Genomic DNA, 27500 nt, shown 5'->3' with positions numbered 1-27500 from the left:
AAATGGTTAGAGCACAGAGGCAAGTGTAAGGCAGATCAATGTGATTTTATTCACAACACAAATTCCATTTGTGGGAAAGAAGCATAGATTTCTCCTCTTTGGAAAGATATTTACTATCAAGCATACTTAGCAAATTATTTAGCTATCTAAAAAGATTTGATACCAATTGGTCATATTTTTATTTTTAAGTAATTTATATTTTTACAGGTATTCACATTATGCAATACCACACACTGCGGTGACAGGAAGGAAAAAAAACATTTCCAAATACAATGTTAAATTATTTGTTCATTGCACAGTATGAAATATCCATTAATTAGCATTGAAATTATTACAGAGTGTCTTAATCCAACTAAATTAAGGAAATTTCACATCCACTACAGAAGAAAAATAAGCATTATTGAGCCATAGGGGACCCAGTTACATAGTATTAAATAATATCTGCAGCTAGTTCGAAAGACATCCAGACAAAATACTTTTTCAAAAGTGAGAACCACAGCCTATAGATTTGGAAAATTTTACAGAAAAAGAATAGCTCATGCCTGTCCTATGAGGCAACACCATTTGTATACAAGTGCCAAGAAATAAGGAGAAAGTTAGGATTTTAGCTGAGGAATCTAATAAAGCCTGGCATGAGGAATTTTCTTCATTAGTGTCACCGAAAGCAGTCTCTGTGTTGCACCTGAATACACTTTATAATAGAATAAACAGTAAATTTCAGAGCAGGTTGTGTATACCTTGCCTTAATAGATTACACTTAATTTAGTACAATACAGCACGTCAAGTTTTAAAAATGCAAAATACACTTAATACACAGAATTTGCTTCCTCGCTTTGTCTTAAAGAGGCCACCAAAGAGTCCGTTAAATAGCCAGGGTTGTCTAGTTATCGGAGCTGATCCCTCTCCTTTCCTGGTGTCAGGAGAACACAACTGAGGTGTCACGACACACAGCCCTTCCCCGGTCAGTACCCTTCCCCTTCTGTTCTCCCATAGAAACGGCAGTTTTCTGTCACTGTGCTCCATCTTGATAGGCTTTGATCTTACGCTAGTCCCAGTGTAGGAAGCTTGCATTCTTCTTAAGAGTGGCCTGCCCCTCTTAATATCCCTTTAGGGAGGCCCCCAATCCAAAACACTTGATGATCTAACCTTTTTTAAAAGTCATTTTTCTGTTATAAACAGCAAGGACGAGGCCATTTTAGTTGCTTGCAAGAGGTTGATGTTGAGTCTGCGCCGTGCCGACTCTCTCCGATCTAAATTCTCTAAACATTAGCTTATCAATCTGTGAGTCCAATGGGTTGAGTGCCAACAGAAGTGGATCCGATTTGGCATGGAGAGGTTCTACCAACTCTCGCAGTGTATTAGCCTAATATGATAAAGCAGTGATACAATATGATGAAAGACCTGCGAGTGCCATTATTATTTCCAAAGCACATTAGTATTTGTATTAGAAATACCATCATGCAATACCCATGAAGAGAAAAGAGAAAAAAATGGCTAGAATTGCATATGGTTTTAATACTATCATGTCTTTCTGTTGGCATGCAAGTCTACTTGGCCATAAATGGGACAATTTTTGTTTTTACGCTTGGTTATTTGGAAATGCCAATCTTATGTATACAAAATAATACACAGCGCAGATACATCTTTTCCCACTTCTATACTTGTATATGCACATATATAATTGTAATCAGAAAAGTTTAGGGTAAAAGTATGCTCCATACACATTTAAAATGATCAGTCTTTCAAGAAAATTCAACTGTTTTTCTATATGAGATCTTTCCTCGAATTCATCCAATCAAGAAGCATGAGGAAAAATTTTCTGGTCTGCCTTCTACCTAACTGCCCTAATATATATGCTACATGTGTTCATCAGTATGGCTCCAATGAGGAGGCTGCATGCTGACCAATACAAAGTGGAGAGAAATGAAAAGCTCTAACAGGGTAAACACGATGAAATGGTGACTTTACACCTGAGCATTAGCCACATGCCAAGGAATTAAGAAACAACAAAAGACCAAAATTTCTGAGTGACCTGGGAAACTAAGAACAATAAGGATAACATAAACTATAGTCTTTTTTAGTTCATTTTATTTTGGGTTTTGGGGAATCCAAATATTATCATCAGGCACAAATCAGCCATATTTTTTCTTTCTAGCCTGAGGCAGATTTTTATCTCCAGAATCCTATAGCATCCTTTTTTGAGTTATATTAAGAAGAAGGAACAAAGTGGGAGAGGGAACAGATAAAGCATGTTGCTCATTATTACCTCCCTTAGAATGGGAAGGGCACATGTTGCCCATAGCACAGTATCTAGATAACAGAATACAGCTATTTTTTTTAAGTAGGCTTCACACCCAGCATGAGCCTGAACTCATGACTCTGAGGTCAAGACGTGAGCTGAGATCAAGAGTCAGATGCTTAACTGACTGAGCCACCCAGGCGCCCCAGAAGAACTAATTTTTATTTTATCATATCATACCCTTCTTTTGCAGAAAAGGGCCTTGGAAGTAAGTAATCATGTAGGTCAAATGAAAGAAAAGACAATACTACAATTTGTAGAAATTATAGTACTGGAACACTAACTTTGGCTTGTTTCACTTTATTATGTTAGGTCATGGAATTGCAAACAGCAAAATCAGAGGCAATCTAACCTTGAGCACAAGGTCATTTCCAAATTTAAACTGTTCTTAATTTGTCTATGAAATTCAAACAGTTTCTAAGTTGTTGTTTTGAACACATCCTTCTTTCCCCCTCAGAAACAGTGTTACATGACAGGTTCAATTTCCTTGTGCACCTAACTAATAGTTAAATTTAGTTCACACTAAACCTGAACCAGAGTCCTGGTAATTAAGTCACATTTGGTTACATTTGTGACATTGTTTCTATAGGATTGCTGAAATCTACTCCCAGATACTGGAAACACCTCATGGGAGCACCTTGCCACAGTGCAGGATGGTGGGGGAAGAAGGATGGCTACTTCAAATGGTTATAGGACCACCTGGCTGACTTGGTTGATTTTGGCTCAAGTCATGATCCCACGGTCGGGATCAAGCCCCCATGTTGGGCTTGGCTTGGGATTCTTTCTCTCTTTCTTTCCTTCTGCCCTCCCCTCTCTAAAACAAAACAAAACAAAACAAAACAAAACAAAACAAAACAAAACAAAACAAAACAAAACAAAACAAAAAACAAAAACAAATGGCTACAGCTAGTTCCCAGTCAGTATACCTTAGCATAAAAGATAACTCCTTAGGGCAAGATGTTTATTCAACTAGCAGTGGTCAGGACCATTGGCTACCAAATCTTAGGGGTGGAGATTTGCTTATTAAACACAGATTTCTGGGCCCTACCCCTAATCTACTGTATCAGAATTTCTGGGTATGGAACTATGGAACTGAAGAATCTGTGTTTTAAGGAAGCAACCCTGGTGATTCTTGTACCCAGTGTACTTTGTGACCTCCTGCTTCAGGACAGGCACAGAGGGATGGGCTATACTGTTGGTAGGGCTGTTTGAGTAATGGGAATTTTGTACTGCATATACAAGTAGTCTGTAAGTCATAAGTTCTACAACTATAACACTGTGTATCAAAGCTCAAACAACTTTAAGGTTTTTGCTGAGGAACTGGATGCAAATGTCTTGGTCTACAGAGAATACAGGAAGATTTGGAAAACGGCTTGAATAAATTCTTTAAAACTTAAATTTTATGTAGTGTCAAATAGCTTATTTTAATTTTTGAGGCAAACAGAACAACCATAAAGATACTTCCAGACTCCAGTCCACTGAATGAACTGTACATCTGTGCATTCTGAATCTCCAGTGTAAGAAGCAACGGCAGGCAGATCAGTTATGATGGACTAGTACATGGTTAATCTACATGAAATCTCTAAAATACAAACATCTATTCCACTTCATAAATGATACTGCTCCACATAGGCCTATCTTGGACTTCTGTAAATCTCATACTTTAACTTTTTCAAGTCCTTTTCTGATTCTCAACAGTATTTCCTTTTCTTTCCCTTTGTACTTTTGTGGGGCTTTCTCTCTCTCCCTATTTCTACTCTTCTTTGCAGCTAACAACTTCATTTATCCCCAAATAGTCAAAATATTCAAACCAGTTAAAACTAATTTACTATAATGAGACTATTTTTATTCTTGTTTTTTAAAGAGTAGGTGGAAATTACATGTTCTTGTAAAAAAAAAAAAACCTTAAATTACATGGTTCTTGATTGGTGTTTGTTTGTTTATTTGTTTTTGGCCAGTACCCTAACTATAAAAATATCCCCAGGGCTCTTGGGAGGGCTCAGCCAGTTAAGTGTCTAACTTCGGCTCAGGTCATGATCTCGAGGTCTATGGGTTTGAGCCCCGGGTAAGGCTCTGTGCTGATAGCTCTGAGCCTGGAGCCTGCTTCAGATTCTGTCTCCCTCTCTCTCTGCCCCTCTCCTGCTCGCACTCTCTCTCTCTCTCTCTCACAAAAAATGAATAAACATTAGAAAAATTTAAAAAATATTCCCTACTTCCTGCTCTTAAAATAAACTTCACTATTTAGCAAGTTTTTAAACAATTATACTTTGAAACAACAGCAACACACCTGCATCTATGCTGCTTCAAGCACATCAGTAATATTTCTTTTTGATATATTACTTAACAAATATTTATTGAACTTCCACTCATCACTGAAACCCTCAATTGTGAGGCCACCAGCCTAGCTGTATAAAAAGAAACAGATTCCGTTTTACTGTTACTGAACCCCTTGAGAGATCAGAAAGGTGAACCCAGATGCGATACCAAGTTGAGTCATGTATAAAATGACTTATTCCAGTCTGGATCCACCTCCTATGCAAAGCTCTTCACAGATTGTATCTATGTAGCAATTACTGAGGAGGATATTTCCTTTCCTTTTTGTTTCATAAATTTAAAAATCTCCTAAGGATTATTCAGATAATTAGCAGAAATAGAGATTCTAGAAACATAAGTTTCAGAAATGTAATCAGGCTTCTAATAGTGTACCTGCTAGGAATAGCTGATGATCCTTGAATCAAATGCCTGAGAGTTAGATTATATGGTAAGGACACAGGCACAAACATTTGCGAGAGAATGATTAAGTTTGAATTCAAAATAGGTGACAAAAATCTTTTCCTTAATGAATGAAAGAGAAGAAAATATGTGAAAATGGAAATAAGTGCTTAAGCTTCCCAGCTTCCCAGTACTTTTCTACTTCTGGGTTCTACGGCAAAATTTGGTTCCATCTATTCCATTATCATTGAGATTGAGGGGAAATTTAAGGGCAAAGCTACTGACTACTGGTCTTAAACTGCTAGCAGATAACAAAGGTCACCAAGTGCAGACATCCAAACAACACTGTAGAGTTCTCAGGAGAGTAGAACCCGTTTGTGTGCTTTAAAAAAATTTGTTTAACATTATTATCTGGAGCCTCACCTTTTAAATGTCTGTTCAGATTTAGGTTTTTCTTTTTGAAAAACAGGAATATCTAACACCATGAATTGATAATCAGTGATACTTTTCTCAGTGTCAGTATTGGAAAGAATGGGCTGACACCTTGGTTCAGAATGTTCGAACCAAGAGACTTGTTCATTGTGGCTTGAGTATCTGTCCAAATTTTGAGAGCCTATTTTCTTGTAAAGTTTTAAGTTCAAAAAGACAGGATATCAGATTTGTAAAAAATTTCTGTGCTTATTTTTTATTTAATACCATAGGGGAAAGGAACTGGAAAGTCTTTATTTTTATTTTATGATTGAGAAGTAAAATTTTCACAACAAAGTATTCTTTTTTAAAAAAATAAAGTGATAAGTAGTAAAATGTAATACAGTTTGTTTTTATACTTAAAGCGCTTATGGAGATCTTTAAATAGCAATTCCAGGTGAAATAAAATATTTGATAAACCTAGCCACAGGCAAAACAGATAAGGAAATACTGTTTCCATATAATTAGAATGTTCCTCTAAATTGCCAAATCACAGTTCTCTCTGTGTATAATTCATCGGAGACAGTATTTCCTTATGAAAGTAGTATTTCATTGTAATGTACCTATTGCTATACTATGACATTAGAGCGCACTTAGGCTTAATTAGTTATTATGAGTATACCACTTATTTTGGCTTTTTCTACCTGCATTAAAAACCACTATCTGAAATAGAGGCACATCTAAACTACCCTTTAAATGTAACATATATCAGCAATCACTGAAAAGGTCTTTTATATTTAATAGTCACAAAAGTACCTAATATGTTAATTTAGTTTGCCACCAGTTTATTTTCAATGAAGTGTCCATAGATAGTTCAGAAGAATGTACTCTGGAATTTTACCACATTATATTGTCATCCTAAATATCACCAATCAGACTTTAAAATAGAAAATGGGAGGAATTCATTTTTATAGATACGGATTATTTAATGAGGATTTAATGGATGCCTATGGGTATGTATACTCTATCAAATGTATGGGTATGTATACTATATCAAATGTTAGGGATAAATAAACAAACATGAGAGTCTGATTTCAAAAAGTTCATGGTGTAGTCGTATGACCTTTCTCCATTTGTCTTATAAAATTTTATAGTTAAGAATTATCAAAAAAATAAAGTTCTACTTTATTATATATATATATACACATATATGTTATATATATATACACACACATACATGTATACAGACTCAATTATATGACTATAATTATACAATTGTCCTAATAATGTATATTATATGTAATCATAATATATATAATTACATTAATAACATTGTATGGATATATTAATTTTAATTGATAAATACAATTGGAATACATAGAAAGTAAAAATACTCAAAATTTAGGGCACATTTAAAGAAGACAAATAAAACATAACTGTATATAGGTATGTGCTGAGTTCTGATGCTTACAATAGACTTCAAAACTGAAGGGGATCATAAAATGCCAACCCAAAATATGCCACTTTGGCATAAGGATTATTTTGAGCTGAAGGTAATTAAGAAGGAGTAAACATAGAAAGACCTTTGGCTGTTCCCTGATCTGCCTAAAAGCAGGACATAAACTTCCCTTTGTAAAGGTGTTCTTCATCTCCTCTTCCATACGAGGAGAAGAACACCCTTATCATTGGAGAAAAAAGAAAACTGACATTAAGATGGTTTGCACAAACACACCTTACTAAAATAACCTTTATCTTCCATTATTTTCCCCCATATGTTTACTTTTCCACAATTCACAGCCTAGAAGCCCCAACCCCTTTCCTTTATCTTGTCACTTCTCTACAATTTACTGTCCTTTGTTAAAATGGTATATAAGCTTCCACGTCTAACTACCTCTTTGGGTCTTGTCTTCACTTCTTTTCTTTGAAGGCCTCTGTGCAGATAAAAATTAAAATGCTAACATAGAATAAAATGTATATTTTCTTCTGTTAATCTGTCATTAGTCAGTTTAATTTGCAGTTCCCAGGCAAAAAAATCTAACAGGACAGAGGAGGAAAAGTTTTTTTCCTACTCTATAAAATATTGAGGTCATTCTTTAACCATTCTATACTAATTCACCCATATTTTAAAATATTTCATAGATAAAATTATTTTGAGATTATTTAAAAATCATGTTGAACTCCAATGAGATAACCTTAATAAAAAGACACCCATTCCTAGCAAATTTTTCTTTACAGCAACGTGGGTGGACGGCAGCTTATTGGCAGAATGGGTTGCTATTGCAACCTATTTTATGATTAATAATTATTTATTTTTGGGACTCATGGGTGGCTCAGTTGGTTAAGAGTCCAACTTCGGCTCAGGTCACGATCTCACGGTCCGTGAGTTTGAGCCCCACATTGGGCTCTGTGCTACAGCTCAGAGCCTGGAGCCTGCTTCGGATTCTGTGTCTCCCTCTCTCTCTGACCTTCCCCCAATTCATGCTCTGTCTCAAAAATAAATAAACATCAAAAAAAAATTAAACAAATAATTATTTATTTTAGAATAATCTCTAAAATTCTCATTTCCAGATGTAATAGCTACAGAGGTAACATAGTTGAAGTCTGAGACATGAACCCACTATAGGAAATAGACTTTTTTATACTAAATATTTTCTTTTTTTTTTTTTTAAATTTTTTTTTCAACGTTTATTTATTTTTGGGACAGGGAGAGACAGAGCATGAACGGGGAGGGTCAGAGAGAGAGGGAGACACAGAATCGGAAACAGGCTCCAGGCTCTGAGCCATCAGCCCAGAGCCTGACGCGGGGCTCGAACTCACGGACCGCGAGATCGCGACCTGGCTGAAGTCGGACGCTCAACCGACTGCACCACCCAGGCGCCCCAATTTATACTAAATATTTTCAATTTGAGAATTTTTTTAATGGTTTATTTATTTCAGTAAGCTCTACATCCAATGTGGGGACTGAACTCAACGACCCAGAGATCAAGAGTCGTATGCTCTTCTGACTGAGCCAGGCAGGTGCCCCAATTTATGAGAATTTTCAACCTCTACTACCACCTTACATGATTATAGTAAAAGGATATAATTAAATAGGTCATATTCACTCCGGATGATAACTGGTATGAAATAGCTCAGTGGTAAGAACTGCCAATGGGGTGAACAGGTAAATGATACTGACAACACTTCATCTGTTACTATATCTGGTCTGCCAAAATGAAAAGGCAAACTGGGGCCAACTATATCTCAATTGGTTTCTTGTCTATTTCTTTCAGTGGGTTTTCTGTAGTACTTATAACCCTTTTAGGAAATTCTCTTTGCTACCTGATAAACACTCTAAAAAGCAGTTCCAATCTTATCTAAACCTGAACCACTTATGTGACTGGATAGTAAAAAATGTCTTCAGAACACTGGTTATACTTCTGTGACTCAACCTATTTGATTTGCCCATCACATTTGACTTGAATGTTCCAAATTGGACATTTTGGAATAAAAGGTAAGGGTATTAAGGGTATCTGTACCTGGGGAGTGGGGGTTATAAAGATATATTTAGCATGTTCACTCCATCAGAATCTAATCACAGTAAACAAAGGACTTTGCTCTATGGCTTCTGCCAAGTTTCTGATCAGCAAACATGATTGTGATAGATAAATTTTGATGCTATGCAAATTGTACTATTGCCTAAGCTTCTTTAGTAAGTAGGCAATCAATGGCAGAACTTTATTCTTAAAGATTTGATCCAAAATAAATGAAGACATATATATTTTTAAATTAGTAGTAACAAAGATCTTTGTGAAGTTTTGCTTTATGGAGTCTGCCCTATTCTTATTCTAATACTAAACTAATTTACTATCCTCAAAGTGTTGCCATGTTTTAAAAAATATTTCATTTTATCTTATCTTACTTTGTTTTATTTTAGAGAGACAGAACATGAGCAGGGGAGAGGGGTAGAAGGAGAAAGAGAGAGAATCCCAAGCATGCTCCATGCTCAGTGCAGAGTTCAACGTGGGGCTCCATCCCACCACCTTGGGATCATGACCTGAGCCTAAACCAAGAGTGGGACACTCAAGTGACTGAGCCACTCAGGTGCCCCAAAGTACTGCCATCTTGATATTGGTGGGATTACTTCTATTAAAAAATATCATTATCAGTTCCAGTATCATGACATCCCTTGAGACTAAGTGAGGGGAAAAAGAGGTACTGATCTGCCAAGGTGAGTAAAATAATAATTTGGGGGGGGGTAACCTGGGTGGCTTATTCGGTTAAGCTTCCAACTTTGGCTCAGGTCGTGATCTCAAGGTTCATGTGTTTGAGCCACGCACCAGGTTCTCTGTCCACCGCCACCCCCCCCCCCCCCCCCCCCCCAGATTGTGTGCTCACAGTCTCTCTCTCTCTCTCAATTATAAATAATCATTAAAAAAATAAATTCTTTTCTTTTTTAAAAAAAATTTTTTTTTTCAACGTTTATTTATTTTTGGGACAGAGAGAGACAGAGCATGAACGGGGGAGGGGCAGAGAGAGAGGGAGACACAGAATCGGAAACAGGCTCCAGACTCTGAGCCATCAGCCCAGAGCCCGACGCGGGGCTCGAACTCACGGAGCGCGAGATTGTGACCTGGCTGAAGTCGGACGCTTAACCGACTGCGCCACCCAGGCGCCCCAAAAATAAATTCTTTTCAACCAGAGTACATCAAAGCATGTGTAGAGCTGTGGGGGCGCCTGTGTGCACGTTTTGGAGTAGAGGAAGAAAAAGAGTAATTCTTATGTTAAAAATTTAAAGACCTGGGGCGCCTGGGTGGCTCAGTCAGTTAAGCGTCCTACTTCAGCTCAGGTCATGATCTCACAGTCCGTGAGTTCAAGCCCCGCGTGGGGCTCTGTGCAGACAGCTCAGAGCCTGGAGCCTGCTTCCGATTCTGTGACTCCTGGATTCTAGGGAGGAAGATGGCGGCGTAGGAGGACGCTGGGCTCACTGCGACCTGTGGAACACTTAGATTCCACCCACACCTGCCTAAATAACCCGGATTCTGTGACTCCTTCTCTCTCTGCCCCTCCGCCTCTCACGCTCTGTCTCTCTCTCTCTCTCTCTCTCAAAAATAAATAAACATTAAAAAAAACATTTAAAAATATTTAAAGACCTTATCTCCTTTCATGCTATAACATTGTTTATGATTGTAGAAGCTTGAAATAGACTTCTACTTACTTTTTCTGGGTGAGCTTACAATATTACAAGATTTACAATATTCACTTTCCCTCTTTAATAACTTCAAAATGGCTTGTTACTGACCTCCTTGGCATACCAACCTGATACTTGGGATTATTTCCTCATTAACAACACTGGCAAAAAGAAACTGCTCTAGGGGCCTTGCCAACTAAATTTTGTAGCAATAACGATAACCAAAAATACCTTTCCCACAAAAACAAGTGACAAAAAAGGTCAAAGAGAAAATTCAAGGGACGTAGATAAGAACCGAAAATTGTATCTTGGGGTGCCTGGGTGGCTCAGTCGTTAAGTGTCTGACTTCAGCTCACGTCATGATCTCACGCGGCTTGTGGGTTTGAGACCCGCATTGGGCTCTGTGCTGAAAGCTCAGAGCCTGGATTCTGCTTCGGATTCTGTGTCTCCCTCTCTCTCTGCCCCTACCACCCCCCTCTCAAAAATAAACATTAAAAAACATTTAAAAAATTGTATCTTAACAGTTACTTATCATAACTCCTATTTTTCTTTACCTCAAATCTATCACAAATCTAATTTCCCACCTTAATCAATAATAGTTTCATATTCTCTCTTATTTTTCATTCCATAGTTATTACACCATAAACTATTATCATAAATCCCCATTGTTAAAGTCTTCTGCATATTATGATATTGAAATTATGACATTTAAGTACTCAAAATGTACTGCATAAATGGTAAGAAGAAACATTATTTTGGTAAAAATCACTATCAAATCATGTTTCTTAGAAATATAGCATGGATAGGGGCGCGGGGGTGACTCCTGGTTAAGCGTCCGACTTTGGCTCAGGTCATGATCTCACGGTTTGTGGGTTCAAGCCCCACATCGGGCTCTGTGCTGATAGCTCAGAGCCTGGAGCCTGCTTCGGATTCTGTGTCTCCTTCTTTCTCTGCCCCTTCCCCACTCATGCTCTTTTCCTGTCTCTCAAAAAAAAGTGTTAAAAAAATAAAAAAAAAAAAAAGAAATATAGCATGGATGTAAATAAATAAGCACAAACATCCATCTTAGCAAAAAAATCAGAAGTTAGAATGAGTATTGAAACTCAACCTTAGTTGTCTTGAAATTATTTTGGATCAGCAAACTCATCGTGCATTTGGGATGGAAAACTATAGAATCTAAGAACATATGAAGAATACTTTTCAAAAATGTCCTATTATGTTCTCTCTCTCTCTCTCTCAAAAAACAAAACAAAACAAAACAAAACAAAACAAAACTTAAAGAAGCAAACACCTGGGTGGCTCAGTAGGTTAAGCATCCGACTTTGGCTCAGGTCATGATTTTACAACCATGAGTTTGAGCCCCACATCAGGCTCTCTGCTGTTAGCACAGAGCCTGCTTCGGATTCTCTGTCCCCCTCTCTTTCTGCCCCTCCCCTGCTCATTCTCTCCCTCTTTCTCTCTCTCTCTCAAAAAAAAAAAAAAAAAAAAAAACTGAAAATTCCCTATTATACAGGAATTTCATTTTTTCCCCCCTGAAAAAATTGTATAGCACTTTCCTTTTAAAGAAAGTAAGTTTTACTAAAGAGTTAGAGATATGCTGACTCTCAGCGTTCTTATGGACAAATACAAATGACTTTATAGTTACTGCAAAAGGTTTCCAGCTATATCTGTGTTTAACATTTAGCATCTCATGTTGAATTCCACACTCATCAGTGTAATTACAGAAAACTAGAATCATACAGGGACTTCATTAGGATGATAGTTCATTTTGCAAGATACAAATGTTTGAAATATCAGAAGGTTCTCTGTATCATACAACTTAATTTGTATTCAAATACAGGAATAAATTGCTAACTTCCTGCTAGTGAACAAAACAAAAAATCTAATTATACTAATACATTTGTTTTCCATTTATAAATTAATGAATTCATAGCAACTTTGTGATGTTAGCTTATTTATAATATCCTTAAAAAATTAAGGACAATTCCATATTTCACTGAAGCCAGGCTTTAAAAAAATTCCTATTTAGTATATTTACATGAAAACAAGGACCATGCTACCTTCTCTAGGGTAAAAAAAAAAATCAAACAAAGGATAAGAATTTGTAAGGATGTGCAAATCAAGGGGTGAATTTGGGATTCTCAAGTTCCACTTAAGATTCCCTTACCATCTCTTTTGACTGGTGCCACTGGGTGGAGGGCATGGAGCAGCTATGGTGTAATTAGTATCTCCTTAACAAATATCATTATCAAAAAACTCTGTAGAACTTTGGCCCTTTTTGTGATACTGGTGTGTATAACACACACACACACACACACACACACACAGGACCACATTACTACCACAATAAGACAAAATTGAAAAATTGAAAAAAAGGATACATTACAATACAGTTGTACTGGTGTATATGATCTGCCAGAAATAATTCACCAGCTCTATCTGGCTGTGTTATACTGGATTTATAGTGATAAATGACACCAATCCTTTCTTGTTAAATCCATGTATAGTTATGATCAACTTTCTAGAATGACTTCTCACACATATTTTATTGTGAGCAAGTGAAAAACTAATTTAAAAGACACCAACACTGGATTTAGAAGCAAATTTGCACAATCCCACACTCAAATTAAAAGGAGCATTTTAAGACGACCATAAAAGTATACATTAAGTGTGTCTACTATTAGGTAAAACTGTCACATAATTTGAAATGAAACATTACTCTCTAGTAATTGACTATGCAGAATATACACCATAAATAAACACAAAACCAGAACTTGACCAAGGAAAGTGTCATGATGACATTTTCTTTCTCTTTATTGTAAATCTTCAGCACAGGACTAGAAGGCCTGTTTTCTCTTTGTGGAAAATCAATATACTTCAAAGGCAGAAGCAGGAACTCTTCTTCAACAAAACAATGCACTTTAATTGTAGAAGGCCTTGGTTTCCAAGGCCTTAGTTTTAGCCATACTAGGAATGGTTTCAGATCTTAGTTGTGTGGGCAGATCTGGTCTCCGTGGTAATGAAAAAGTAAACCTGGGAAGTGTAAAGAACTGTGGTACATTGCTCCCCATAGAAACAGACAAGCTGAAATCAAATGCAGCTTCTGTATTTAGCACTGACAAAGCCTGAAGCTTCAGTGTACTGGTACTGTACCTCAGTAGTTGCCATGGCAATCTTCTAAGGAAGGTGGGTTACAGATACCCACATCAGTTACTACTGAAATGTCAAATCAAAAGCCAGTTCTCAAGTAGTAATTTATTCATTAGTTTCTGAATTTGGTTTTCTTAAATAGCATCTAGGAGTTTGATAGAGACCTTGTTGTTTTTAAAAAAAGTCATATAATCTAATTAGAACTCCTTTTTAAAAAATTCTAAGAAATATCCCTGAACAACTTTTACTCTTCTTCAGTTTAGTGTAAACATTCTGAAGGCAAATCAATTTAGCTTGTTAGCTTAGTAATAACAAGGATTGTGATACTAACACATTTCTGGTTTGCTTTTCACTTCGTAAAGTGCTTCTACATACAATATTGTAAAAGAAAATGCAGAAACTGTGAGATTTTCACTAGAGTTCACTTTGGTAATTTCCAAATTTAGTAATTTGGTAATTTGATACTACTTACTGTATAGGAAAAGTGAGAAATTAGAAGTTGGAAACATACGTAAGTGTGAATATTGCATGTGTTAATAGTTCCTTGACTGACTTTCTGGATTCGTAAGCGAATAGGAAGTAATGTTTTATCACGAGAGAAGACCAAGTAACCCACAAATCCTCAGACTTGGCATCTGTGAAGAGGAACTAGGAAAATCAGTGGCATCTCCTGACTGTACCCCCGAATCTGTGGCTTTCCTTCCACTCCCTACTTCCACCAAAAGATTCAAAAATAAATAAAAAGATCCATGAGCTGATTTTAAAAAAGGCAGAAATATTTGGATTGTTTCAAGGAAGATGGATAAAGAGGAACCTGGAGGGAAAAACTGCAATAAAAACTTTGGCTACCATATGAAATACTTTTCAAATTGGTCTCAAGACTTAATTCTTCACAAGTAGCAATTTTTTTCTAATATCCCAATATTAACTTGGCACAAATTAGCTGTAAAAGGAATCCTGTCAAACTTGAATATATGAAAAAAGAGTTTTGACTCAAGTGGTGGACTCAAGTTGTTTCACTGATTACATATGTCATGGTACATGATTTTGGGATACTCATAAGTTAAAAATAGGAAGTACACTAATTACAATTTTTAGTAATAAAAGGTAAAGTGGTACACAGGTTTTGCCCTACTTGATAGAGCATATTAATAATGATTTTGACCTGATGTAATAAAATGTAAAAATTTTAGTTTCTTTTATATAGATCAAACATGACACATTTTGCTAAGTTTTAACCTGAATTAAAGTGATAAATCTGAGGAGGCAATAAGTGGTTGAGAGCATTCACTCTGCTGTCAGGATGTCTTAGTCTGAATCTCAGATCTGCTATTAACTAGCTGGGAGTCCTGGATCATGTTCTTTAAACTCTTCATCTAGAAGATGAGGACAGTGACAATATTTACTTCTTAGGGTTGTTGTGAGGATTAAACGAGCTATATTATATAAGGACATCAGCTACTAGTTAGCTCTCATTTAAATCAGCTATTATTTGGATAGATTACTGTTCACTAAACATAGGAGATTTAAACAAAATGCACCACACTATAGATGTATTGGCTTTACCTCAGGGAAGGCAATTGTATTTTAGTGTTTCTTCCATGTGGAAAGATATCTTCTCTCTCTACATGGGAAAATAATGAAAGATTCAGATTTATGAGCAAGCCTAGCTTTGCAGATTGCATTTCAAGTCCAGACTATGTAGCATACCTTTATAGAAAAGATAAATCCCTAAAATGTCTTTCATTCAACAGACAAGTATAGTTCACACGAAGGAAAAAAGAGTTTTCCTGAGACACCACTGAAAGTAGAGGGCAAATACATGTAATCAGTCATTCCATTCAGAATGCCCCTGATATCATCTTTAAAATTATTTTATTCAAAGACTGATCGGTTAATGATGCTGTAAACCTGAATGAAGCAGGTTAATTCAAGACTTACTTTAGAGCTGAGGTAGCAAGTTAAAACATCTTCAATTTTCACTTCCTTATAATAGAAGTTATGTTCATCGAATATATTTCACTTAACAACTGAAATACATAATGAATCATAATAATATAAATGGGATTTATTTCCTATATCAATGGGTATTTTCCTCTTGCAATTAGATAGCTTACTTTAGATACTAATGTGGCAAAGTATTCTAAGTATTTTTTTTCTTCAAGATGCAAACATAAAAGTGAGATATTGAAGACTGTTTTGAAATAAGTGCCCTCTTTGTTGGTTCTTGCTGTAAAATCCTAAAACACTACACATTTCAACTTGTCATCATGGTGAATCACGTCACCTCTGAAGTATTACAGTTTTTCTTGATTCCAGTTTCCTCTCCTTCTATCTTTTCTATTATGTCTAATCTTTGATCTCAAGAACACAGCCCTCTCCTGAATTCACTTCCTTATCCAATCTGGACCGCTCTGACTAGACCCTTCAATTTCCTCATCCTCTTGAAAATGTACTATACATACACTTTCCAGAAATCAACCATCTTCTTTCTTATTCCTGCCTGGCCACTAAACAATGCTAGAGAAAACAGTATATCCAAGCTGACTGGCACCATTCTAAATTTGATTTCTGACTTTTGGTCATTCAGGACTACTTGGCAGACCAGTTGTTAGTTGTTGGTTAGCTCAATTTCCAATTCTCCATTGGGGGTGCTCCAAACTTCCATTAGACTCTTCAAACTTTACTGTCTACCTGTTGATCTTCCAGTAGCAGTTACCTTTTTGACTCCACATTTGTCTCTCTCATCTGAACTGCTGAAATAATTTTCTAACTGGTCTCCCTATCACTTGCATTCTCTCACATCAATACATCTTCCACACTGCCATCAGAGTGACCTTGCTGAAACTGGTATCTGATTTTGTCATCTTCCTAAGGAGATCTCCACAGGCTCTCCATCATGTTTTTTTCAGAAACATATTCTCTAAATTACTTTTTCCCCCTCTCCCTCTCTGTCTGCCTTCCCCCGCTTATGCTCTCTATCTCTCTCAAAATAAATGAATTCAAAAAAATAAATTATTCTTTTTTTCCATTTCTGCCCTTGTTGATGCTTTTTTTTTTTTTTTTTACAAAAAAAAAATCACCCCCCCCTTTTTTTTTCCTCTTGGTTAAATTTTACTGATCCAGCTCAGATGTTATATCCTCCTTGAAGCTTTGTCTGATTTCACAAGATAGAAATAATCAAGACTTCTTAAGGGCTTTTGTGGAACTTAACATGTTTATCTTTGAAAACACTTAATATGCTACACTGTTACATCTGGATGTTTTTCTCTCCCATTAGATGACAAACATTGTTTATGTGATTTCAAAAAAATCTTTGTTTTTCCAGCACTTAGCAGAGTGGGTACTCAAAACATTGTGGCTGCTCCATAAATATCACTTGAATTGAATTAAATAATTAAAATACATTTCAATTTAGTGTCTAAGAATATGAAATGTAAGCTGAACACTAAATAAAGAGCTGTATTGAACAACTTGGTAAGAAGCTTTACCTCACTAGATTTTCAATTCTAGTAAGAAGATCTACATCAAGTCTTTGATGTGAACTATGTGGCAGAGGAGAGAACCTTAGGAAGACAGGTCACTGAGGTTAAAGACTGCTATTTATGGCACTGTTATGTCAAGAAAGAATGATCTAGACCTTATATGAAGTGATAGTCTAACCACTGCCAAAGGGTGTTTTCTTTGAATGACCTAGATTGTCAAGTTATTCACATGTCATTCATACTAGAAGTAGATGAGGTGAGTCAGAATCTCACTGAGGATGAATTTTTAATTATAAATATAGCTACCACTACACTCTCTAAAGGTCCTCTGTTGACAGAGGCTGATTAGAAGGAACTACTGCCAAAAAAAGTCTTATCACTTTGCTACACTAAAGAGATATTACAAGGGCTTGCAGCCAAACTGCCTGATAAGGGTTTATTGCCATGTCTAAAATTTACTCTTTAAGAAGATTTTTTGAATGACTAGGTTTCGGTACCACATGGATCAGGTACAATAGATACAATTATGACATAACCATTAGTTACTATTTTAAAATGCCATATTATACATCTATTCATCTCAGTATTTCCATAAAATATTGAGAATTTAACAGAAAAAGAGTAGCCAAAATTTACCCAAAGATTTGAGTGATTTACCCATTTGTTCATTCCTTTTTAACTTTTAGAATATAACGTACTTTTAATAATCTTTGAAAGCTGGATTGAGATCATCTTAATTCTAAATAAGCATTCTCCAATCACTAAAAATATCTGATTTCTTATATCACTGGATCACTCAAGAGGCTTTTCTAAAGATTCAGTCACTTATTATAGATAATTATAACATAGTTTCACAAACCTAATGGCTTATATCATTCACACTTTCATTTAATTGGGCAATAACTACCTGAATTATGAGCTATTGGGGGTAATATCCAAGCATGTCAGATACAAACAACTTCTGACTTTAGAAATTGAGCAATGGATAGAATAAAAGCTTGGTTAGGCAAATAAATTAATACATCATAATTGTACTTAAGTTGGAAACCAATGGAACAAGTCACGATTGCAAACTCAAGGGCAACCTATTCCTTTTCTGATATGAATCCTTTTCCAGATTGCTCCCATTCTTTATCCTTAAGAATTATAACTTTATAGGCACAATACTCATCATTTTAACTCTGTGAAAGTCAACTGCAAATATAATAAAGTGTTCTTGAGTTTTTACTCATTGGTCAGATATATGATGTGTTAAGAACATCTGGTTTATGACTGCTTTTATGATTCACCTTTGGGATATTAACCAAGCCCTCTTTATTAGGCTTTTGATGACTGACTGTAAAACAAACTGCATTTTCTTTTTTCCTTCTTTTTTTTTCTTTTTCTTTTTTAAACTTAAGACACAGAGTAAAATAGAAGAGCTTTGCATTTTGTAAAAATAGTGTAACTGGCTTAAAGCTCCTGGTTTGGTGTTAATCATCTCAGTATACTAAAAAGATATTTCTGAATATCAGTAATGCGTAGAACTTCCTCACACATTTCACAAGTTGAAGACTGTGATATGATGTCACCAGCAGAAATATTACTGATGTTTAAATAGTGCGTCACTCATGTTATTTGCCTGTCTCATTATCACTGCTGGAGTGTATTTATTAAACTCTAAAAACCTGGGGTGCCGGGTGGCTCAGTTGGTTAAGCGACAGACTTCAGTTCAGGTCATGATCTAATGGCTCCTGAGTTCAAGCCCTGCATCGGGTTCTCTGCTGTCTGCACAAAGCCTGCTTTGGATCCTCTGTCTCCTTGTCTCTCTGCCCCTCCCCTGCTTGCATTCACTTTCTCTCTCTCTCTCAAAATAATTAAACCTTTGAAAAATAAAACTTTCTTTAAAAAAACTCTAAAAACCTGAAAGTGATTTATAAACTCACAGCTCAAATGAATAGGTGGAATTACTAAATTTTGGCTGGAATTATAGAAGAATAGTAATTCCATTCTCTTTTTCATTCTCCTCATTATAGTTGATCAGAAATCAATTTTTGGACACCCATGTCTTTCTTCCTTCAACAGTATACAGTATTTTGTAAGCCATAAATCCCCCGAATAGTTTTAATCAGCATTTGTTTAGTCTTGGTTCCATGACAATGAGGTACAGGCTATAAACCTTGTTTAATACACGCATGCTCAATGAACTATAGGCATGCAGTTTTTGAAGGGCCAAATCTAGTTTGTTTGCTTATTTTCATTTTTATCATGAGCTATATTAATTATTCATTTGGGAGAGGTATATCACTGGCTTTTGTGAAAAGCTCAAGGAACATGGACAGTGGAACTCAACATTACTTTTCATTAAATCATATGTTATAAAATCTTACCATGTATTCCCTAAAAACTGTAATAAAAGAGATCACCTTCAAGAAATAGCCTTATCCTTTATATATAGGTAGCAAATATCTAGCACTGGATACATTATAGCAAGTAACCTAATAAACAAAAATATTCAAATTTTACCCCATAGGCTTTTTAGAGCAGAAACTGATAGTATAGATTTTTACCACCATTATTATTTTATAAAAAGGGCTTAAGATGAAGAGGTGTGAATGCAACTTGTTTCTTTAATTTGAGGCTATAACTCATAATGGATGTGAGTTGGGTTATGTATAGAAATGGTAATTCTTAGGAAACAGTGAATGCAATTGACCAAGAACTATGGCTCACCAGGGACAGGACACTGATCTAAAATAATAAGTTAGTAGAAATCTCCATTCTTCTTTCCTTATTCCTACTGACTTTTGTAGACAGCCAGGGTCTGTATGATTTTAACACTCTATCTTGACACATTCTGGTACTGATTGAGGGATGTAAGAAAAAAGGATTAAAAATCTTGCAAAATGTCATAATTAAGTCACCTGATTTTTATATCCACTTTTCCCTTTATTTGCAGAATAAAAACTGGTGGATCAGTATCTATGAAACCTTCCAAAGATGACAAAATAAAAAATGATATAATTTAAGCTCTAATATTTTTTTGCTTGTCACCAATATACTAAGTACAAGAGTACTGTATTAAAAATGAGATTAATAAATGTAAATAATTGCTGCATGCATTAAAATTCTGATAATTTCATGAATCAAAAATATAAAGACCCTAGTAAAATCTATTTGGGATCTAACACTGAACCACAGGGAAGAAGTAAGCATCACTCTAGATCTGAAGGGGACTAGAAAAAGCCCTATCAGTTTGGGTTTTCTTTTTGTTTTTCTAGTGGTGAAGAGAGAAAACACACATTCAAATATGAATCCTAGATGATAAGAAATACTATTTTAAAACTTCAGACAAATACTAGTTTTTGATGGTCAGTAGTTTAAAAAAATTAAATTCCAGTACTACAAATGTAAATTGTCCCTATAAGACAGGGAAAGGAGATGCAGCTGAAGTTAAGATAGTTACAAGGAGATTTTTCTAAGCTTTAGTTGAAGGAGGATTTCTATAAAAGATGGAAGAAGAGGCTACTAGAAATGAACAAACAGAAAATAATCTGATTCCTTATAAAAAGAGTGCCAGGAAGGCAAATGTTCCATTGAGGCTTATGAAAAACCTGAAGACAGAGCTTCTTTAAAAAAAAAAATAACATAAGAAAGTAGAAACATACAGCTTCAAAAATATTTTAGGTTTTTCCTGTATGGAGTAAGTCTTCAAACTGGGAAATTTAAAAAGAAGTGTTTCTTGACATAAGGGATGACTAAGACCCACCTTGTGGTCTCTTTGAATGAGCAGAATGATTTTAGGAACTGAACAAACTTTCTGGAAATTATCTTAGGGTCACTGTCAGAATCCCTCAAGACTTATGGCTTGAAGAGAGGTCTCTTATCCAAACAAACAATACTCTGCATGGGTTCTAAGAGAACAAAATGATAAATCTGTTATAGACACATAGAAAAGTTCTAGAATAGAGTATTATTGGGAAGAGTTTCATTTTTTAATTTCAACAGAAGGACCAACATGGATTCAATAAAAATGAAGCATTTTAAGCTGGCCTTTTCTTTCTGGACGGTATCTCTAGTTTGGGAGATAAGAGGAAAGCCAAGAGCAGCATGCCTTGCATATGATGAAATTTTGTATGATATCTTTTTGAATAAAGTACTGTACTAGTTCCCATACACTTGGCAAGGGGACCCTAAAAGGAAACAAGGTATACAGATGAAGGTAACCAGAATAGTGAGTTATCTAGAACTCATGTCAGAAAGTTAAGGTGATTATGTGCATTCAGTTCAGAGATGAGACACACAAACTATGCTAGATAACAAAATTCCACTGTATAGTTTTGGACATGTACAATGTACACAGCACTAGAGTGAGAGTAAAAGCAAGGCCACTATGTTGAAGAGAACCATAAAACTTTAGAGATGGAAGAAGCCATCAGGTTCAAGTGTCCAACTAGCTTGGGAAGCCCTGACTGGTAGCTGGTTACTCAGCCTCCTCTTAAGCAATGAGTAATGGGGAACCCACTAAACTGACTAGAAGAGATATTCCATTCATGGGCAAATGCAACCATTGGAAAATTTCCACCTCATATCAATCAAAAAGCCCCCCCCCCCCGCCCGTAGCTTCCACCTATTATGTCCTCTGAAACTTCAAAGACTATCTTAGCCCTCTTCCACATATCAGCCATTCAAATACTTGTGTAGTTTTCTAAATTGCAATGTCAAGGTCCAAGAGTGGAAAACTTACAGGAAGTCAGCTTTTGTGTCAGTACAAGGGAGAATTTTTAACTAGAACTGTTCAACATGAATTGCCCTGCCTGGGGGCAGTAGGCTCTGAGTGCCTAAAATATGCAAGCAGAGTCTCAATAATAATTTTTCAAGTGTATAAAGAGTATTTCTCTATTGGGTGGGAAAATGAATATTTAAAACTCTAAATTCTAGGGTGAGATGGCTAATTATTATGCATATTTACATACAGCATGGCACATATTATATGCCTATGCCAGTAAAAAAAAAAAAAACCTCCATTAAATGAATTATTTACCTTAATATAAAGCATTTAAAATGGGTTCTACAGTATTAACCAGAGAGATACTGTTCGCTGTAGTATATACCAAAAATAAAAAGAAAACAACAACAACCCAGAAAAGGTGTTACACATTTAAAGAAGCATTCAAAGTAAAGCCTAACTTTTCACTTAATTATTCAGCAAATATATTTAGTATTTGTATAGAATTATTTTTGGAATGGTAAACATCTTTCCTACCTCCAGTGCTGGCGCAAAAATCCTTCTAATTAGGTTAATAAAAGAGTCTTAGAGCCCAGGATGCTAAATCAAGAGATGGCTCCCAGCAACTCCATGTGGTGTAAGAAGACAATAGAGTACAAAGTGAGGGGTGGGACTTACTGTCAGAGTTGGCAGAGGGTTGTATTAAAGCCCCACTGATTCCAGTTGCTCTCCTCCCTGTTCTTTTTAGAAAAGGCATGAAAAAACCCCTGTGTGTTGGCATTGTTAAAAAACAAGGAAAAAACAGCAGAGATGCTCAAGGAAAAAGATATGAAGTTTAAGTTCAGGGATACCAAGTTGTGGGCTATTTTCTGTCACTGAGAATCCTGAAGTGAATGACTGCTTTAAAATACCCATTTTATAATGTTAGAATAGACTCTAAATTAGGCCAAGAACAACCACAACAATAACTTAAGGAAAAAAATATAGCTAAAGAAGCCATTAAACTCATGGGTGAGAAAGTTTGGAGGTCATTGAATAGATCTTAGGCATTAAGTCAATATATTCTATGAATGATTTACCAAACAAGAAAACAGCACAATAAAAATATCAGATTCAACATCATGGAAGATTAGGGATTATAAATGTGGAATTAAGTGAAAAACTGTTTAAAAAGCTAAGGTTGATATTTCCCTAAAACAGACAATAGAAGTACAACATAATTTTCTGTATTAGGCACTCTGCTAATATTAGATTTTTCCGAAAATTAAACTCCATGTTAGTTTGCTGTAAAATTAGGAAGGATCTTATCAATTATCAAAGACATATTAATCTATGGTCAGTATAATACTATGCCAGTATAGTATTAGGGCCAGTATAGTATAATACTGACCATAGATTAATATTGCTTTGATGATAGTACAAATTGATCATTAGTAGCTGAGTAACCAGAATACATTTTCCCCCAACCATAATGTTCAAGGAATGAGCCAAAGCAGAAATAGCTCTAAAAGTGATCTGTTTTATCTATTCTAACCAGTTTTATCACTTTTGCATAAGTGATAAGTACCTTAAAATGAACACAGAATATGATGTGCCATCTCTCAAAGAATCATTTTTATAATATTATTAATTGGTTACTTGGGAAAATGACTGGTACAAGATAACAATGATGCTGCATACTTTAAATTCTTTGTTCTATTCCATGTTATCAGAAAGGAATATCTTTCTTATTTCTTTAAGAGAATTTATAAATTTTTGTTGTAAGTAGACTTATGGAAGAGCTATAGAAGAAAGACTCTTAACATAGTACCTGGTATATAGTAAATAAACAATAAAAAATGTCAAATATATGAATATGAATAAATGAATACATGCTGAGAACTAATTAGACTACACATTGATACAGCAAACCAAAAGTACGGTATAAAGGTTTAGTTTACATTTTAGTAAGCTACATATAGATATTGAAATGTTAGAGAATCCGTGACTAAGAAAGTTAAAGGATTTGTAGCTCTGAACTTAATCCACGAGTTTAATAACTGTCATCCTTACTTTCAAGTATTCTGCAATTTCTCAGAAATTCTGTGAAATAACTCAGAAGGTTCATTTTATTGGCATACTTTGTGCTTGTAATAGAAACACATGCATATAAAATTGTCATATTACATTCCTGAGGTAAGAACCTTCTAGGAGTCCTCAAGTATGAGTTTTAAATATTAAAATACTTTTTTATGACAAGGTGTCACTTTTGCACTTAAAATACATAGTAATAAGCACTGTTTTCTTATGAATGACACAATAAGAGTATTCTTCCATTAAAGGAAAAGTTTTAGAATAAAATAGATTGAGCTATTAAAGCCCAATTAACATGTGCCTATGTCCTAACATAAGAAACACCAGAAGAAAGCAGCTAATGAGAACACTGGAAAAAATAAGGAAGATAGTTTAGTAGAAGGGTTAACGTTTTATAACTTAAAGCCAAAAGCTACAGGTAAACTCTGACCATCAGACACAGTGGTTCTGAAGCCAATCTCTGAGTTCTACATTCTAGCTCTTAGAGGCTAGACTTGCTACGATTTTTAGCTAGCTGTCTCTCGCTTAGCTGTTTTCAGCACAGAGCTTTGGGATAAGATGACATTATTGGAAGACCTTCATAAAGAAGGGTGGGCAAAAGTCACATGGCACCAAGACATGAGGCAGGTAGGCAAGGAGCTTCTGATCAGTGAGTGTGCGGGTGTGTATAAGAGGGTGTAATTGTGCATGAACAGGCACTATCATTTCTTGCTTCTCACACTTCTCCTCCTATTGTTTTTGAAAAGGTCAACAGGTAATTGCTGCATTTTCTAGGGTGATATATGCTGGGGTTGGGGCTGGGTTCTCAGGTGGTAAGTTATCTCACAAGACTGTTGCTTATATTATAAACTATGATCATATCAAAAAAATTTCTGAGGAAAAACTAACTGAAAACCAACTAAACCATACCTTACCTCCCTACTCACACTGAGTGACAAGAAAAAGATACATGAAGAAAACAAAGTCATATGAGAATTAATTTTTAAAACCTTAACTTTGAACAGAAATTCTGTAGAATAAGGAGAGAGGGTAGCTTTTTGCTTTCACCATTGTTTTATTTATTTATTTTATTTATTTTTTTAAATTTTTTTTTCAACGTTTATTTATTTTTGGGACAGAGAGAGACAGAGCATGAACGGGGGAGGGGCAGAGAGAGAGGGAGACACAGAATCGGAAACAGGCTCCAGGCTCTGAGCCATCAGCCCAGAGCCCGACGCGGGGCTCGAACTCACGGAGCGCGAGATCGTGACCTGGCTGAAGTCGGACGCTTAACCGACTGCGCCACCCAGGCGCCCCAATTTATTTAGCAATAAGAAAGTTATTAGTTTTCAATTAAAACAATAAAAGAAAAACATGAGGAAATTTAAAAACTTCCAAGCTATGTTTTATGGAACAATCCTGTTATGTATTAATCTACCATCTTCTAGTAGTTGGTGACCATATGAGGTAGATTTCATATGTAGAGAGGAAAAAGGGGAAGCATTGATGATCTTCAGCTTTCTCTGGCAAGGTAAAAGGAGACTGAACTTAGGACAGGTTCTCATGAAATAAAATAGAAAATTATTCCACTGAGAAACTGACAATATGCTAATAATGACCTGAAGAAACGTGGTTTGCTTTTCTGATATGTGAAAACATTAGCAAGTAAAACAGAGGCTGAACCTAATCAAGTTTCTTGGTAAAACAAAGTGTAAATCATAACTTGTCCTAACTATACTGGTGAGGGCTCGTCATCCTTTTATGTGAACTTCAACTCTTATCTGGCCACATCTTCTACTGGTGTGACTCTGTAGCATCTAGAATTCATTCTTTTGCCATTTAAATCTGGCTTCATTGCTTATTAACATTCCTGAGTTTATTTTCCTGGCCAATGCAGGGCTATTGGTTATTCATTCAAGTACAAGTTGCAATTTCGACACATTTTACAAATGAATCAGGATGAAGCTAGGCAGCTTCATCTACCAAGGGGGCCACCCTTCTTTCCACAGACAGCAGATTTTGGTAGGAAAAACAATTGCCTAGGGGTGCTGGAAGATCTGGTTTCCAACAATGAACTGGTTATCTCTCATGTCATTTTCTCATGGCTTTCGTCTTTGAAATGCAACTAAATCAGGAAGAGTATGGTTTCAGTAGGAGAGAAGGTGACTATAAATGAGCCATACTAAAAAGCAGTAATTACAGTTATTTGCATCCCAGCTTTGTGATGTCCAGCATGAAGACAGTATTCTGAACATGCAGTCTTGTCCTTCTCTATAAAATACCCAAATGAATTTTACAATGGTTTTATTCATGTCTTAAGTCACATGATGGATAGAACATTAACTTTAGCTTTAACTGTTATATACTAAAATGGAAAGGCATTGGTGACAAAAGAGGTTAGCTATTATTTATTCATTCACTTATTCATTCACTCATCCAATAGTGTCTAGCCTACCATGGCCATATATCATTTTAGGCACTGGGTGTACAAAACAGGAATAAAATCCCTGCTCTTCACAAACTTATATTCTGCTAGGCAGAGATGGAAAATAAATCAGTGAACAATATTTGGTATTGTACTCATAGTGATAAAGCTGTGAAGAATATAAAATGGGGTAACATAGCAGAGAAAGAATGGTGGTGGCTATGGTAGTGAAGCGGCATCTGGGTCAGACTGGGTTGTCAGGGGAGGACTCTGAGGGGAAAATATTTGAAATGAGACCTTATTGGCAAGGTGTATAAATACATATTTCAGTAAACATATAGAAGGCTGTTGCTATTTGGAATTCTCAAATGTCCAAAGTCAAAAATGAAAGGAGTAGTGAGTGAGTGATAAGAATGTAAAGTGAGGGACATTTCTATTTTAGCTCCTAGGATACAGTTAATATATTATGTTGAAATGTACAAAATTGCTGCTATTTCATCATTTTGACCTATAAAAACAGCAATTCATATGATTCAACTCAATAGCTAGAACTGAACAAAGTTAGGGCATGTAGTCAGGTAAATGTTATTTATTGAGGTTTTCCAGGATTAATTCACTATTTAAGTATTACAATTGCTCTCACTGCCCAAATCCAAATATGCATAAAACCTACATAAATTATATAGTTATAAAAACTTTATTGGAAGACCTACAGTGTGTCAGATATGGAAACTAAGTGCTTTCTGGTATTACCTCATTTGACTCTTACCTAACTTCCAGTACAGCTATCACCTGATGTAACAATGAAGACATTGAGGACCAGAGGTGTTAAATAGCTTCATCAATCATACCGCTTGCCAATGGAATACTACTTGGCAATGAGAAAGAATGAAATATGGCCATTTGTAGCAACGTGGATGGAACTGGAGAGTGTTATGCTAAGTGAAATAAGTCAGGCAGAGAAAGACAGATACCATATGTTTTCACTCATATGTGGATCCTGAGAAACTCAACAGAAGACCAGGGGGGAGGGGAAGGGGAAAAAAAGTTACAGAGAGGGAAGGAGGCAAACCATAAGGGACTCTTAAATA

General features: G+C 35.7%; 1 protein-coding gene and 1 long non-coding RNA gene across 2 annotated transcripts in view; both read right to left on the bottom strand.

Annotated features, from left to right (window-relative positions):
• Window positions 1–27500, bottom strand: part of CNKSR2 (connector enhancer of kinase suppressor of Ras 2) — a gene marked incomplete at its 5' end in the record, with an annotated part of 233171 nt that overhangs the window by 9801 nt on the left and 195870 nt on the right. The gene's annotated exons all lie outside the window — the stretch shown is intronic.
• Window positions 27–27394, bottom strand: LOC121026106 (uncharacterized). Its single transcript, XR_005788267.1, has 3 exons — window positions 27384–27394; window positions 16473–16480; window positions 27–1363 (listed from the first exon to the last, which is right to left on the bottom strand). It is a non-coding gene; the product is annotated as an uncharacterized LOC121026106 (long non-coding RNA).

The sequence above is a fragment of the Herpailurus yagouaroundi genome, unplaced genomic scaffold (assembly GCF_014898765.1).
Source record: "Herpailurus yagouaroundi ecotype Mexico unplaced genomic scaffold, PumYag 67793, whole genome shotgun sequence".
In the NCBI taxonomy this organism is placed as follows: domain Eukaryota; kingdom Metazoa; phylum Chordata; class Mammalia; order Carnivora; family Felidae; genus Herpailurus; species Herpailurus yagouaroundi.
This window is presented reverse-complemented; position numbering and strand designations above follow the sequence as displayed.